The sequence below is a fragment of the Dipodomys ordii genome, unplaced genomic scaffold (genome assembly GCF_000151885.1).
Source record: "Dipodomys ordii isolate 6190 unplaced genomic scaffold, Dord_2.0 Scaffold19, whole genome shotgun sequence".
Lineage (NCBI taxonomy): Eukaryota > Metazoa > Chordata > Mammalia > Rodentia > Heteromyidae > Dipodomys > Dipodomys ordii.
The window spans coordinates 11,014,514-11,029,271 of record NW_012267235.1 but is presented as its reverse complement, the minus strand read 5'-3'; the positions used below and the strand labels follow the sequence as shown (position 1 = coordinate 11,029,271).

Below are 14,758 nucleotides of genomic sequence, written 5' to 3'. Positions count from 1 at the left end.
TGTTGTTATCAGCGATTCCTCTTGTATCTGGTGAGACCAGTGGATACATGAAGTGTTGCTCCTCAGACCAGCTTATCTGATCAGAGAAAGATATAAGGAGTGGCTCAACTCCAGAAAGCCAAAAGGGGCCACCAGTAACAGTGAAAGAGACTTGCTGAAAGACTTGTGTCATGTCCATTCCTTACATTTCATGTCAGCCCTGAACAATACCATGAGGCCAGTTGTGGTAGCATCTCCATTTTATACACGGGAACATGAGAAACAGAAGAAGAATACCTTGCTAAATTCTCATCACTGAAAGTGGCAGGCTGAAGCCTGGTATGCTGGGGCTTGCTACTTGGGAGGTAGAGGTAGGTCAATCAAGATTGGTCTTAAGCCAGGTGCTGGTAGTTCACGCCTGTAATCCTAGGAGGCTGAGATCTGAGGATCGAAGTTTAAAGCCAGCTCCGGTAGGAAAGTCCATGAAACTCTTATCTCCAATAAGCCACCAGAAAACCGGAAGTGGCACTGTGGCTCCAGTGGTAGAGTGCTAGCCTTGAGCTGAAGAGCTGAGGGACAGTGCTCAGAGCTGAGGGACAGCGCTCAGGCCCAGAATTCAAGCCCCACAACTGAAAAAGTAAATAAATAAAAGATTGGTCTTAAGCAGGCTTGGGAAAAAGTACAAAATCCTATTGATAAACTAAATCAGCAGGGGTGGGGGGTGGGAAGGAAGGTGGACACTGGGAGCATGGCTCAAGTGGTCCTAAGTTCATACCTTACCTAGTATTGTCATCAAGTGGCCTTAAATTCATCTCCTAGTATTGTAAAAAAAAAAAAAACAACAGTGTTGGGCACTGGTGGCTCATGTCTGTAATCCTACCTACTCAGGAGGCTGAGCTGTGAGGACTGCAATTTGAAGCCAGCGTGGGCAGGAAAGTCTGCAAGACTCATCTCCACTTAACCACTAGAAAACCAGCTGTGGCTCAAAGTGGTAGAATGCTAGCCTTGAGTGAAAGAGCTCAGGGACAGTGCCCAGGCCCTGAGTTCAAGCCCCATGACCAACGTCCCCACCCCCCATAAAATAACAGTGACAGGTCAAGGTTATCTGACTTTGTCTCTTTCTCCTTCCCTCCTCCTCTTCCTCTTCTCCCTTTCTTCTTCTTCTTCCTCTTCTTTCTCCCCCTTCTCCATTCTCTTCCCTCTCTCTCTCTCTCTCCCTCTCTCTCTCTCTCTCTCTCTCTCACACACACACACACACAGTAGGCAAGTGCTCTACCTGATTTATTCTTCTCACATACATTGTGTGGTTTTGAGTTGGGCCTGCATGGAGGTAACTGCATTGGCACCCATTTACTCCCTCTCCTACATTAGTTGGACAGCTTTACTGCTTAACTCTAACTCCCAAACACAGGAATGGAGGCAGGAAGTGAGGGAGCAAAAGAGAACAGATGATTGCTTCCGGACACCCCAGCCCAGCGGCTCCCAAGCCCGGCATTGGGAGACCTGAAGGCCTGGGTCTGGTGAGCTGGGCCTGGTGTCTCTTCTTCCTGTTCCCAAACACTAACAGCTTGCACAACTCCATGAGCAATGTTGCCTCAGCTCCAGACAGCTGCCCAGCCTTGCTGGCACCAACCACTTCCGGTCCTTCTGCCTTTTCTCTCAGCTGGTGCCACTCGATCTTCCTGTTGACGTCTGCTTACTGGGTTGGTGGGGACCCAGGGTGCTGTGCCTGGACCAGGTCAGCTGAGGACCCAGAATCAGGTGACCTGCGATAGTGGGGAGCCAGGGGGGAGGAAAGGGGTTGGGCCAGGAGTAGGGGGTGCTCCTGGTGTCTGAGAATGCTTTCTGGATATGTGGTGGGAGCTTTCAAAGCCTGAGGTCAGTTCATTATGGCCACTACGTCTTGTGGCAGGTGACACTGGGTATTTGCTTTGTTGGTTTTCTGATAGGTACACACTGTGTGTCCTCATTGCCCAGATTTGTGTGTGTGTGTGTGTGTGTGTGTGTGTGTGTGTGTGCCAGTACTGGGGCTTGAACTCAAGGCCTTGTGCCTACCACTTTCCCTTAGCTTTTTTGCTCAAAGCTGGTGTGCTACCACTTGAACCACAGCTATACTTCTGGCCTTTGGCTGGCTAATTGGCAATAAGAGCCTCTGATTTGTCTGCCTGGGCTGGCTTTGAACCATAGTCCTCAGATCTCTAAGATTCTAGGTATGAGCCACCAGTGTCTACTTCATCTTCCAAATCTCACCTCGCTCTGGCTTTTTTATTTTCTGGGCTGAGCTGGTTTCATTCCTTTGATCTGCTCTGGAGTAAGGGGAGGGGAGCTTCTAAGGTTCAGACAGGTTTATCTGGAGCTGATGGAGATAGAGGCCCAGCTGACAGAGAGGCTAGTGACAGACTTGTCTGCCCCCCTGATGAAATTGCTTAACTGATTATGGGCCAGTTGCTAACTTCTCCAAATGGCAAAACAGTTCTCTTTGGCTTGATTTTTGTGGTATGTAGGCAGGATAATGATTGTGAAGTTGTTCTACACACTGTCAGATTGAGCTTATTTTTATTTCATTTTCTGAATGGATCTAGATATATTTTCCCTTGATGCTATGATAGTTAATAAAATTTAACTAGTATAGATAAACAAAGTCTCTATGTAAGTCTGTGATGATGATGAATACTGGTATATGACTTTTAGATGTGTAAACAAAAAAAGTTTTTTTGGCGTGTGTGTGTGTGTGTGTGTGTGTGTGTGTGTGTGTGTGTTGGCACTGGGCTTTGAACTCAGGGCTTCTCATTCTTGCTTTTTTTTTTTTTTTCCTCAAGGCTGATGCTCTACCACTTCAGCAACATACCTATTTCTTGCTTTTTGCTGTTCAATTGAAGATAAGAGTCTTTCAGATTTGTCTGCTTGGGTTAGCTTTGAACCTCAATCCTCAGATTTCAGCCCCTTTGTGTGTGTGTGTGTGTGTGTGTGTGTGTGTGTGTGTGCGCACACCGTGCGCACTTAACTGGAGGTAAGAGTTTCACGGACTTTCCTATCTGGACTGGCTTCGAGCCATGATCCCCAGAGTTCAGCCTCCCAAGTAGCTACAATTATAGGTATGAGCTACAAGTACCTAGCTGTCTTTTTTTTTCATACACCTATCAATCAATCCTGTCCTTTTTTTTTTTTAAACAGATTCACAGTACTCTTCGTACTGGGGCTTGAACTCAAGGCTCTGAGCTCTCTCCTTTGGCTTTTTCACTCAAGGCTGGCACTCTGTCACTTGAGCCATCTCTCCACTTCAAGCATTTTGCTGGTTAACTGGGATTAAGAGTCTAACAGACTTTTCTGCTCAGGTTATTGAACCAGGATCTTCAGATCACAACCTTCTGAATACCTAGGATTATAGGCATGAGTCATCAGTGCCTGGAAAACTTCTAATTTTACGAAAGCAACACAAAACTTATAATGAAAAGTAGCAACTGCTTGTCCCACCTCTGCATTTCCAAGTTCTATATACCCAGAGACAAATATACCCAGGGGTTATTTTAATTGTTTCTATTTCCAAATAAGGTGTCTATATGGTTGTTTCTTTATCTGTGTTAGAAACCTATCGATTTTGCTGGGCACTGATGGCTCACACTTATAATCCTAGCTACTCAGGAGGTTGAGATCTGAGGATCACGGTTCAGCCAGCCTGGGCAGGAAAGACCATGAGACTCTTATGTCCAATAAACCACCAGAAAACTGGAAGTGGCACTGTGGCTCAAATGGTAGACCGCTCACCTTGAGCTGAAGAACTGAGGCACAGTGCCCAGGCCCAGAGTTCAGGCCCCATAACCAACTAAAAAAAAAAAAAGAAAGAAAAAGAAATCTATCAATTTCTTATTATGAATGACATTGACCTGCCCACAATATTGCTCCACATCCTCTTAATATTCCACAAACTCTAGTTAATTAATATTCATGGTTATGTTATATATACACATTATGGTTATAACTTGTTCTCTGAGCTATGCAGATGATGATGACTATGATAAAGATTCTAATGTTTCCTCTTTGTCTATTTATTCTTTTCCTGGATTTAATAGTTGCTTTGGTTTTCATTGGCTGACTTTTATGCATACATTGCTGATTCTCTCTGAAGGGAGCTACTTAAAATTCCTGTCAATATGATCAGATACATTAGGTAACCTTTCACTTTCCTTCCCTCCCTCCTTCTTTCCCTCTCTCCCTCCTTCCTTCCTGTACATTCCTCCTGAAGCCTTATTCCATCACTCTAGTCTGGACTGGTGGCACTCTCAGCCTGCTGAGGTGTTGTTCTGGGACACTTCTGAACATCATCTTAGAACTTCCCTCTTTTCTATGAATCCTCTCTCATTATTTTTTATTATCATCAGCTTACTCTGTGTGTGCATGTGTACACTTGAGTGTGTGTTAGCAGTGGGTTTAAATTTAGGGCTTCATGCTCTTGCCTGGCTTTTTCACTCAAGAGTAACACTCTACTATTTAAGCTTTTTTTTTCTGGCTAATTGGAGATAAGAGTCTCAAAGACTTTTCTGCCCAGGTTGGCAATCTTCAACTCTCCTGAGTAGCTCAGATAGCAAGCATGAGCTGCCAGTACCCTGTACTCCATCTTACATTTATGTATTGTTGCAAAATATGGGTAGCAAAAAAGTATCATTAGATTGGAATGCAACCATCTCCACTGTCATCTCCAGAACCTTTTCTCCTCTGCACTGGATGCTGTGCCAATTTGACACCAGCTTCCTGCTTCTCCTCTGCTCCGTGTCCTTCCCTGTTTTGGGGGAAATACAACCTTCAATTCATAGGAGTAAAGTGTTTTGAGTTTTGATCATTTTCTTTTCTTTGTCTTTCTTTTTGCTAGCCTTGGGACTTGAACTCAGGGCCTGGACAGATTATCCCTGAGCTTCTTTTTTGCTTAAGGCTAGCTCTCTACCAATTGAAGCACAGCACCACTTCTGGCTTTATCTGTTTAGGTTGTAGTGAGAAATCAAACCCAGAGCTTCATGCATGAGAGGGAAGCGCTCTACCACTAAGCCACATTCCCAGCCCAAGTTTTGACCATTTTCAAAAAGGCTTTTAACTTTGTTTCTCCATTCCCCATCATCTTATTTCCATCACTTGAGACTGACCTCAGGGACTTGGATTTGCTCTACTATTTGAGCCATGTCCCCAGCCCTTTGGCTTCTAGTTTGTTTTTCAGATAGGGTCTCACATTTTCTTTTCTGGGGTTGGTCTTGGCCTCTGGAGTAGCTGGGATTATAGGCATCCTTCCATTCTTATTTACTCTGGTTGACCTCCTTGTTAGCAACTACATGTGCATTTGATGTTTGGGTGAGCCCATTTCCTATTGATGCACATTTAAAATTCTCATGAAAGCAGGGTGTTAGTGGCTCAGGCCTGTAATCCTAGCTACTCAGGAGGCTGAGATCTGAGGACCAGGGTTCAAAGCCAGCTGGGCAGGAAAGTCTGTGAGACTCTTATCTCCAATGAACCAACAGAAAACCAGAAGTGGCCCTGTGGCTTAAGTGGTAGAGTGCTAGCTTCAAGCTGAAGATCTGAAGAACAGCGCCCAGACCCAGAGTTCAAGCCCCACGACCAAAAAAAAAAAAAAAGTAAAGAAAAAAAAATCTCATGAACAAGTTCTGTTGATTGCAACCTCACCTAATGATATTTCCACGAAGTATCTGCTTAGCAATCTTTTTTCTTTTCTTTATTTTTGATGATGGGAATGTGGGAAGGAAGAAGATAAAGTCAGGATAAATCCTTTTCTGGTTAAATTACTACCATTTCCAAATGAATGAATGTAGATTCACGGATATTTTCTAGAACTTACTATGACATTTTTCCATCACAAGGAGGAATGAAAACAGTCAGTCTGGCACTCTCCTTAGGAATGATGAGAGAAAGAGTGTGTACCTAAGAACTTGTAGCTGAAGAGAGAAAACCAGATAGAGACTGGCCTGAGTTGATGACCCAAATTGTGTCCTTGGCCAGGTGGCTCAGTGTCTCTGTTTTCTCCCTTGTAAGATGGTTTCCAGGCCCTCGGTATCGTTGATGTCCTCTAACTAGTACATGTGAGCCGGGCACTGGTGGCTCATCCTATAATCCTAGCTACTCAGAAGCTGAGATGTGAAGATCACAGTTTGAAGCCAGTTCAGGCAGACAAATCCAAGAGACTCTTATCTCCAGTTAACTCAAGTAGTAGAGCACCAACCTTGAGTGAAAAGTCAGGTGAGAGTGCAAGGCCCTGAGTTCAAGCCCCAGTTCTGGTGATACACGCACATGCGTATACACACACACACACACACACACACACATACACCTACTGTGTCACACTAGCAGTGTGATTAGCTGGATGTTCTATCTGCAGTTACTTCACAGAGCTGTTGTGGACGGATGTTTGTAAAACACGAGTCACAGGGCTTGACCCCATACTAAGTGTTCAATAAATGAGAGCTATTTTTATTGCCCACTGAGTGTTATGTAACACAAGGAGAATTATGTCATTGCACAGCGCGTATAGGAAGAACTCTGTCTTCTCAAAAGTGGTTTCAGTGTTCAGTCTGCTGCTGGGACCAAGGCCAGGAGACACAGGACAAAGTCACCTCCCTTCTCAGCCTCTGTTTTCTGCCTCAGGGCTTGGCTCTTGTCCAGATGTGGAACCACTAAACAGACTCCCATTGAACACAGTCAGAGAAACAGATACTGGTAGTCAGGGAAAGCAATAAAAGATGCCACTCTCCAAGGAGAAAAGGAGGTTCTGGGTATCAGTGAGTGTAACAGATCAAAAGTAAACCCGAGATAGGTGATTCATCAATGCTTGGGATGCATTTAAGCTAAAAAGCAAAAAGCTGACGTCATTTCAAGTCATGATTAAGGAGCTTGGAGACAGGAGGTAGAAGAAATGGGTGGGGCTACAAGTTTTGCTCCCTGTAAAGCTTTTTCACTGAAGGCTAGTGCTCTACCATTTGAGCCATAGCTCCATTCTCAGATATTTTTTGCTAGTTAATTAGAGATGAGTCTCACAGTGTTTCTTGCCTTTGGCTTCAAGTTGTGATCCTCAGATCTCAGACTCCTGAACAGCTAGAATTACAGGCTTGAGTGTTCACACTCTGCCCTTCATCTGACTTTTCTTTTTATTGTTGCAAAAGTACCTTGTGGTGCATATTGTGGTACAATCATCGCCACCATCATCTGTTCCTTGGCTTTTTTGTTCAAGGCTGGTGCTCTACTAATGGAGCCACAGCTTCATTTCTGGCTTTTTGTTGGTAAATTGGAGATAAGAGTCTCACCAAACATTCCTGACCAGGATGGCTTTGAAGTGGGATTCTTAGATCCCAGCTTCTCCAAGTAGTAGGATTTACAAGTGTGAGCCATCTGTATCCAGCTTCTGTTCTATTTTTATTCCCCCAAAGGTGATCTATGTGCTACTGATGATGCAAAACGATTAGGTGGTGATAACAAAACAAAACAAAAGCAAAACCTACCATTGCTAGTCGTGTATTTCTCTTATGGATTAGTAGGAAAGTAGGCAGAAAATTCTATGAGTTCACAGTTGTGTCTGTTTAGGATGAGGCTAGTGAATGTGGGATTTAAGTTCATTTTTTAGCGACCATGAGTCAAACTGGATACAGTGGTCACACCTATAATACTAGTTACTTGGGAGATAGAAAATGGGAGATGATGGCTTGAGGCCAGTTCAGGCATAAAAAGTTGATGAGACTCCATACCACTCAATGGCTGGGCACTGTGGTGCATGCCTGGTCTCCCAGCTATGGTATCCTCCTGTTATCCCCAGCCACAAGGGAAAGTCCAAGCTGGAAGATCATAGGCCAGGCCTGTCTGGCCAGAAAGCAAAGACCCTACCTACAGAACAATGTAAAAAGAAGCTGAAATTGGGTGCTGGTGGCTCAACCTGTAATCCTAGTTACTCAGGAGGCTGAAATTTGAAGATCATAGTTCAAAGCCATCCCAGGCAGGAAAGTCCATGAGACTCTTCAATTAATCACCGAAAACTGGAAGTGATACTGTGGCTCAAGTGGTAGAGTGCTCGCCTTGAGCTAAAGACCTCAGGGACAGCACCCAGGCTCAGAGTTCAAGCCCCATGCCTGACAAAAAAAAAAAAAAATTCAAGCCAAGCCAGGAGCCAGTGGCTATAATCCTAGCTACGCTGTAGACTGAGACCTAAGGATTACTGTTTGAAGCCAGCCTAGACAGGCAAATCCTTGAGACTCGTCTCCAATGTGTTGTGCCCAGGTTGCAGGACCCCCCACCAAGAAGACCACCGAGAGTCAGACTTTATAGCTATTTTAAGGTTTTATTTAGACCGGCTGTAGCGCGGGCCTCGTCCTACACTCCGACATAGCAGAGCCTAGGAGGAGAGCCCCGAGCTAAAGATTTACAGGGTTTATAAAGGCACACAACCAATCAGGTGTTTGGATTGCCACCACGTGTTGCTCTGCTAGACAGAATTTGCTGATCTTAGGTTTAGTTTAAACAAGCAACAAGTGGTCACTGTCTCAAAACTTTAACCCTTCAAATGAACCAGCAAAAAGATGTAGAGCTATAGCTAAAAGGGCACCAGGCTTGAGCAAAAAAGCTAAGCTAGAATTTGAAGCCCTGAATTCAAGTTCCAGTACCAGCACTATACACATGAGCACACTCGAGTGCACATGCACGCGCGCGCACCCACACTCACACCCACATACACACAGAGTCAATCAAAACCCAATTGGGAGGCAAAATACTAGGCCTTCCAAACATGCGCATGCTTTAGCCTTAAAAGTTGCTTTAACCTTAAAAGTTGCCAGTTGGGCTGGGAAGGCCCTGGGTTCGATTCCTCAGCACCACATAAGCAGAAAAAACTGGAAGTGGTGCTATGGCTCAAGTGGTAGGGTGCTAGCCTTGAGCTGAAGAGCTGAGGGACAGCACCCAGTCCCAGAGTTCAGGCCCCATGACTGACCACCCCCCCAAAAAAATAAAAGTTGCCAGTGATTGAATATGGCAAAAGGGACTTTGCAAATGTAGTTAAGTTAGGGATTTTGAGTTGGGGAGTTATTCTCCATTACAGGGTGGATCTGGTACAATAAAAACGTCTTAGTAGGAGGTAGATCGAGAGAAGGCAGTGATGGCTGAAGCAGTGATTGATTGGTGTGGCCATGTGCCAAACATTAGCCTCCAGAAGCTAGGCCAGGTAGGAAACGTATTCTCCCCAGGAGCCTACAATAGGAGTCACCACCTTGTTTTTATTAGACTTCTTGTGGATTTTTTTTGTCAGTCCTGGGGCTTGAACTGAGGACCTGGGCACTGTCCCTATGGCTTCTTTTGCTCAAGGCTAGCACTTGAGCCACAGAGCCACTTCTAGCTTTTTCTGTTTATGTGGTACTGAGGAATCAAACCCAGGGCATCATGCATGCTAGGCAAGCACTCTACCACTAAGCCACCTTCCCAGCACTCCTTTTGGATTTCTTTTTCTTTTCTTTTCTTTTTTTTCTTTTTGTCAGTCATGGGACTTGAACTCTGGGCTTGAGAGCTGTCCCTGTGCTCTTCAGCTCAAGGCTTGAGCCACAGTACCACTTCTAGTTTATTGGAGATATGAGTCTCATGGACTTTTCCTGCCCAGGCTGGCTTTGAACCATGATCCTCAGATCTCTACCTCCTGAGTAGCTAGGATTACAGGTGTGAACCACTGGCACCTAGCTTTCCTTTTGGATTTCTGACTTGCACAACTACAAGAATAAGTATGTATGGGTTTTTCTGTTTCTTACTGGCACCTGTCTCAACTTAGTTCTTTAAACTTGCTGGACTTGTTTGCTCATGGCTGGTGCTCTGCCACTTGAACCATACCTCCAGGCCTGCTTTTTTGCCAGTTATTTTGGAGATGGAGTCTTGCAGGCTTTTTATTTTTGCTTTGTCTAGCTTCACACCATAATCCTCTGGGTAGCTAGGATCATTAATATGAGACCCTAGCACCTGGCTAGTGTGTGCAGGGTTAAGCTACCAAGTCTGAAGGCACAAGAAATGAGCCACAAGGCCCACAAATGGGCTAATATACAAGTTCATTATTTCTCCAGGGCAGAGAAAGGAACACCGGTAACCCAACCTCAGCATCTTAGGAGGGGGCTGGTTGGTCCTGACGTCACTCATCACATTCAGCCCACTGGCCAGGGGATAGGCAGGACTCCCTGGGAGGATTCTTGGCTTGATGACAGGATGGGTGCTGACTTAAGAGTACTGTCAGCGATTGACAGTTCAACCTGTTCTGGTTCAGCCTGTTCATAAACCAGGTAAAGAAACAGAGCCTCAGAGGTGGGAAGTAACTGGAACAAAATCACCAGTGATGGGGGTGGATTTGGATGGGATGAATAAAGAGTTGAACTCCTCAGGCTGTAATGAGGAGCTGCTCCCAGCACAGGTATGCCTGGGTTCCCACACCAGGGTGGGGAGCCCTGGGAAGGGGCGGAGCCTGTGCCTTTGGCTGGGGTGGAGGGTGGAGCTGCCTACCCTGTCATCACATTCTCTCTGGCTTTTGTGGCTTCCTTTCAGATCTTTTGATCAGGGCTATAATAACCACCTTGTGAGCACAGATCCTTAGAAAACTGTGGAAACAGCAAGAATCCTGGAGAAAGGACTTCCCTGCTCTTCCCTTATCCTGCCCCCAGCACTTAGCAAATGTCAGCTCTCTGCCTAGTCATCTCTCCTGCAGAGGGATGTATTTTTTTCTTCTTCTAGAAGGAACATTCTCCTGCGACTACCATGAAACCTGGCATGTTTCTTCTCTGCAATTCAGTATTTAAGAGTTAACATTTGCCTCCATAGTGGAGCAGTCCTGAATAAAGTTCAGGGTCCTAATTTTGAGTAGAAAGCATTTGCCATATAAAAGCCAGAAGTTGGCTCGTGCCTGTAATCCTAGCTACTCAGGAGCCTGAGATCGAAGGATCACAGTTCAAAGCCAGCTCAGGCGTGGAAGTCTGTGAGATTAACTCCAATGAACCACCAAAAAGCTGGAAGTGGAGCTGCAGCTCAAGTAGTAGGGTGCCAGCCTTGAGTGACAAAGCTAAACATAGGTAAAAAAGAAAAAAAGAAAAACAAAGCCATAAAACCATCATATTGTAATTTTCAAAGGGAACATGAAGACTCATGTCATATCATTCACTAATGTGGAATTCCCTCTGATAGCTCATATACTGCCATTTTAGTCTATTAACTTGTAATATAAATGGAGTATTATTCCTCTATTTATTTTTGGTGGTACCAAGGATGGACTTCAGGAGCTGGCACTTAATAGATAGGTGCTTTAACTCTTAAGCAATGCCCCTTGCTCTTATTTGCTCCAGTTATTTTCAGGCAGGGTCTTGTGTTTTTGCCAGGGGCCAGACTCAGATCACAATCCTCTTATCTATAGCCTCCCTTGCAACTGTAGTCATAGATGTGTGCCGTAGCACCAGGCCTGTTGATTGAGATGAGGTCTCACTATTTTTGCCTAGACTGGTCTCAAACCACCATCCTCCCAATTTCTACCTCCTGGGTAGCTGGGATTCTTTGTGAGACTTTAAAACATTAGACTACAGCCACTTCTTCCAGAGAAGAAATTCTTACATCTCAGATTATCTACAGTTGATGTTCTGGGTAATTCTACCATTTAATACTTGGAATATCATTATGTTGCTGGTTACTAGGTATTTAAAACGTCTGAAATTGAAAAGATTGCAGGCTAGAAATTTTAGGTCAGCATATATGTTAATCAGCTTGGGATAATTAGGGAGTCAAAACAGAAAGGAATCAGGTATTTTTTTGTTTTGTTTTACTAGAGTTCAAACTCAGGGCTTTGCCCTAGCTAGGCAAGTAATCTACTGCGTGAGTGATGCCTCCAGCCCTTTAAGCTTGGTTATGATCATTTTCTTTTTCTTTTTTTCTGCTCTGATTATTTTGGGGATAGGCTATCATTTTTCCTTGAAGTGATCTGGACTGTGATCCCCTATTTATGCTTCCTGCCATAATCTGGCATGACAGGTCTATACAATCATGCCCAGCATTTTCTGTTGAGATGAGGTCTTGTGGACTTTATTCATTTTTTTGAAACTCATATCTCTGCCTTCCAAGTAGCTAGAATTAGAGGCATGACCAATGGACACCTGGACAGAAGGAATGAATTTTGTGATTCAAGCTGCAGAATAAGGAGCCTTCCCGATCGAACTTTACTGCTAAAAGTACCCAGGTTTGTATCTCCTGGATAGTCACTTGGCTCAAAGGATGTATTTTTTAAGGCCTGAAATCTGTAAGTGTAAACAATAATGTAGATTTTGCAAAGAATGTTGAAGAGATTGTCTTACTTGCTTAAATTTGGATTTATTTTTATTTTTGGTGGATCATAGAGCTTGGATTCAGAGACTTAGCGCTGTCCCTGAGCTTTTTTACTCAAAGCTAATGCCCTGCTACTTTGAGCCACAATGCCATTTCTGCTTTTCTGGTTAATTGGAGATTAGGGTCTTATGGACTTTCCTGTCCTGGCTGGCTTTGAACCACAATATTCAGATCTCAGCCTTCGGAGTAGCTAGGATTACAGGTGTGAGCCACCTGTTACCTGGCTTGGATGCATTCTTATTTTAAAAACTTTAAAAGTTACACATTTAGGATTGGAGGAATGGCTCAGGTGGTAAAGCACCTGCCTAGCAAGCATAAGACCCTGAGTTCAACATCCTATTATTGCCAAGAAACAACAAAAGCCACCAAAAATTACATGTTTAACACATTTTATATCAAAGTGCATAAAGGAAACTAAAACAGAAAAAGATGAGCAGGGAGCTGCTGGCTCATGCCTGTGATCCTAGCTACTCAGGAAGTTGAGATCTGAGGATTGCATTTCAAAGGCAGGAAAAGTAGTGGGACTCTTATCTCCAATTAACTATCAGAAAACCAGAAGTGGTGCTGTGGCTCAAAGTGGTAGAGCACTAGCCTTGAGCACAAAAGCTCAGGGACAGTGCCTAGGCCCTGGGTTCAAGCTCCATGATCCACCAGAAAAGAAAGAAAAAAAGAAGGTGAGAGAGATTTGTTTATGATCTCTTTTCCCAGAGAAGAACACTGTTAACAGTGTTTTGTGTGTCAATATTTCCACACCTTTTTTTTTTTTTTTTACTGCATAATCTAGTTTTTTGTTGTTGTTGGTCGTAGGGCTTGAACTCTGGGCCTGGGTGCTGTCCATGAGCTCTTCAGCTAAACATGAGCACCCTACTACTTAAGCCATAGCACCACTTCAGTTTTCTAGTGGTTTATTAGAGATAAGAGTCTCACAGACTTTCCTGCCCCCAGATCTCAGCCTCCTGAGTAGCTAGGATGAAAGGCATGGGCCACCAGCACCCGGCTGTCTATGTTTTTATATGTTACAAAGGTAGGATCCTCTATATACTGTTAACTGGTTTACTCATTAAACTGCCCATTGGGAACATTTTCATTACTGATATTCGTCTGCTACATTTTTGTTACCAATCACATGCTATTTCACTTGAAGCTGTCACATGATTCCTCTTCAACAATCCTATGGCCCTTCCCTTCCCTGCCCTGTCCTGTCCTATCCTCCCTTCTTTCCTTCCTGCCTTTCTGTATGTGTGTTGGTGTTGGGGCTTGAACTCAAGGCTTCATGCTCTTAGGTGTTTTTTTTTTTGCTAACCGGTAGCACCTTGAGCCTTGCTCCATTTTCTGCTTTTTTTTTTTCTGGTCCTGGGGCTTGAAACTCTCGGCCTGGACACTGTCTCTGAGCTTCTTTTGCTTAGGGTCAGTGATCTACCATTTGAGCCATAGCGCCACTTCTGGCTTTTTAGGGTAGTTTATTAGAGGTAAGTGTCTCAAGGACTTTCCTGCCTAGGCTGGCTTCAAACTGCCATCTTCAGATCTCATCCTCCTGAGTAGCTAGGATTACATGAGTGAGCTACCGGTGCCTGGCTTACTTCCTGCTTTTTGCTGATTAATTAGCAATAAAAGTCTTTCAGATTTGTATGCCCAGCCTGGGTTTGAACCTGGATCCTCACATTTCAGCCTCCTGAGTAGCTAGGTTTACAGGCATGGTTGTCCAGATTCTCTGTGTTGTTTGTATCTTGTAGTCTAATGTTTTGTTATTTATTTTTGTGCCACTGGTGTTGGAGCTTGAACTCAGGGATGGGCACTGTCCCTTAGCTTTTCTTTCAAGGCGAGGATTCTTCCACTTGAGCCACAGCTCAACTTCTGGCTTTTTGCTGGTTAATTGGAGATAAAGAGTCTCATGGACTTCTCTGCCTAGGCTGGCTTCAACCATCTATCCTTAGATCTCAGACTCTTTAGTAGTTAGGATTGTAGGCATGAGCCACTGGAACCTGGCTGTAGTCTAATGTTTTAAACTGTCACAAATATATTGGATGAATTCCTGGTGAAATCTCTTCTTTACCATTGTACTTTGAGTGAACTGGAAGACTGAAGTAGAATAAGGTGTGTTTGATTAAGATGGAGATGCAATATAATCCATAAGTTATCCACATGCATTTTTTTGGGGTTGGGGTAAATAATGGCTTCTTGTTACCTTTTTAAATCAACTGTTATTTATTGAAGTTCTAGATTTGAAAAGTGCTCTGGTAGAAGAAAGAAAAAAAAGAAAGAGTAGCAGACTGGAAATGTGGCTTAGTGGTAGAGTGCTTGCATGAAGCCTTGGGTTCAACTCCTTAGTACCACATACACAGAAAAAGCCAGAAGTGGCTCTGTGGCTCAAGTGGTTGAGTGCTAGCCTTGAGCAAAAAAAAAAAAAAAA

General features: G+C 44.1%; 1 protein-coding gene across 1 annotated transcript in view; it reads left to right on the top strand.

The window, feature by feature from the left end:
- The first annotated feature begins 1,689 nt into the window (after nucleotides 1-1,689).
- Ndel1 (nudE neurodevelopment protein 1-like 1) overlaps nucleotides 1,690-14,758 on the top strand; it is an 83,421-nt gene continuing 70,352 nt past the window's right edge. The window contains exon 1 of the mRNA XM_013013303.1: nucleotides 1,690-1,740. The gene's annotated coding sequence lies outside the window, so the exon portion shown is untranslated. The remainder of the gene's footprint in view (nucleotides 1,741-14,758) is intronic.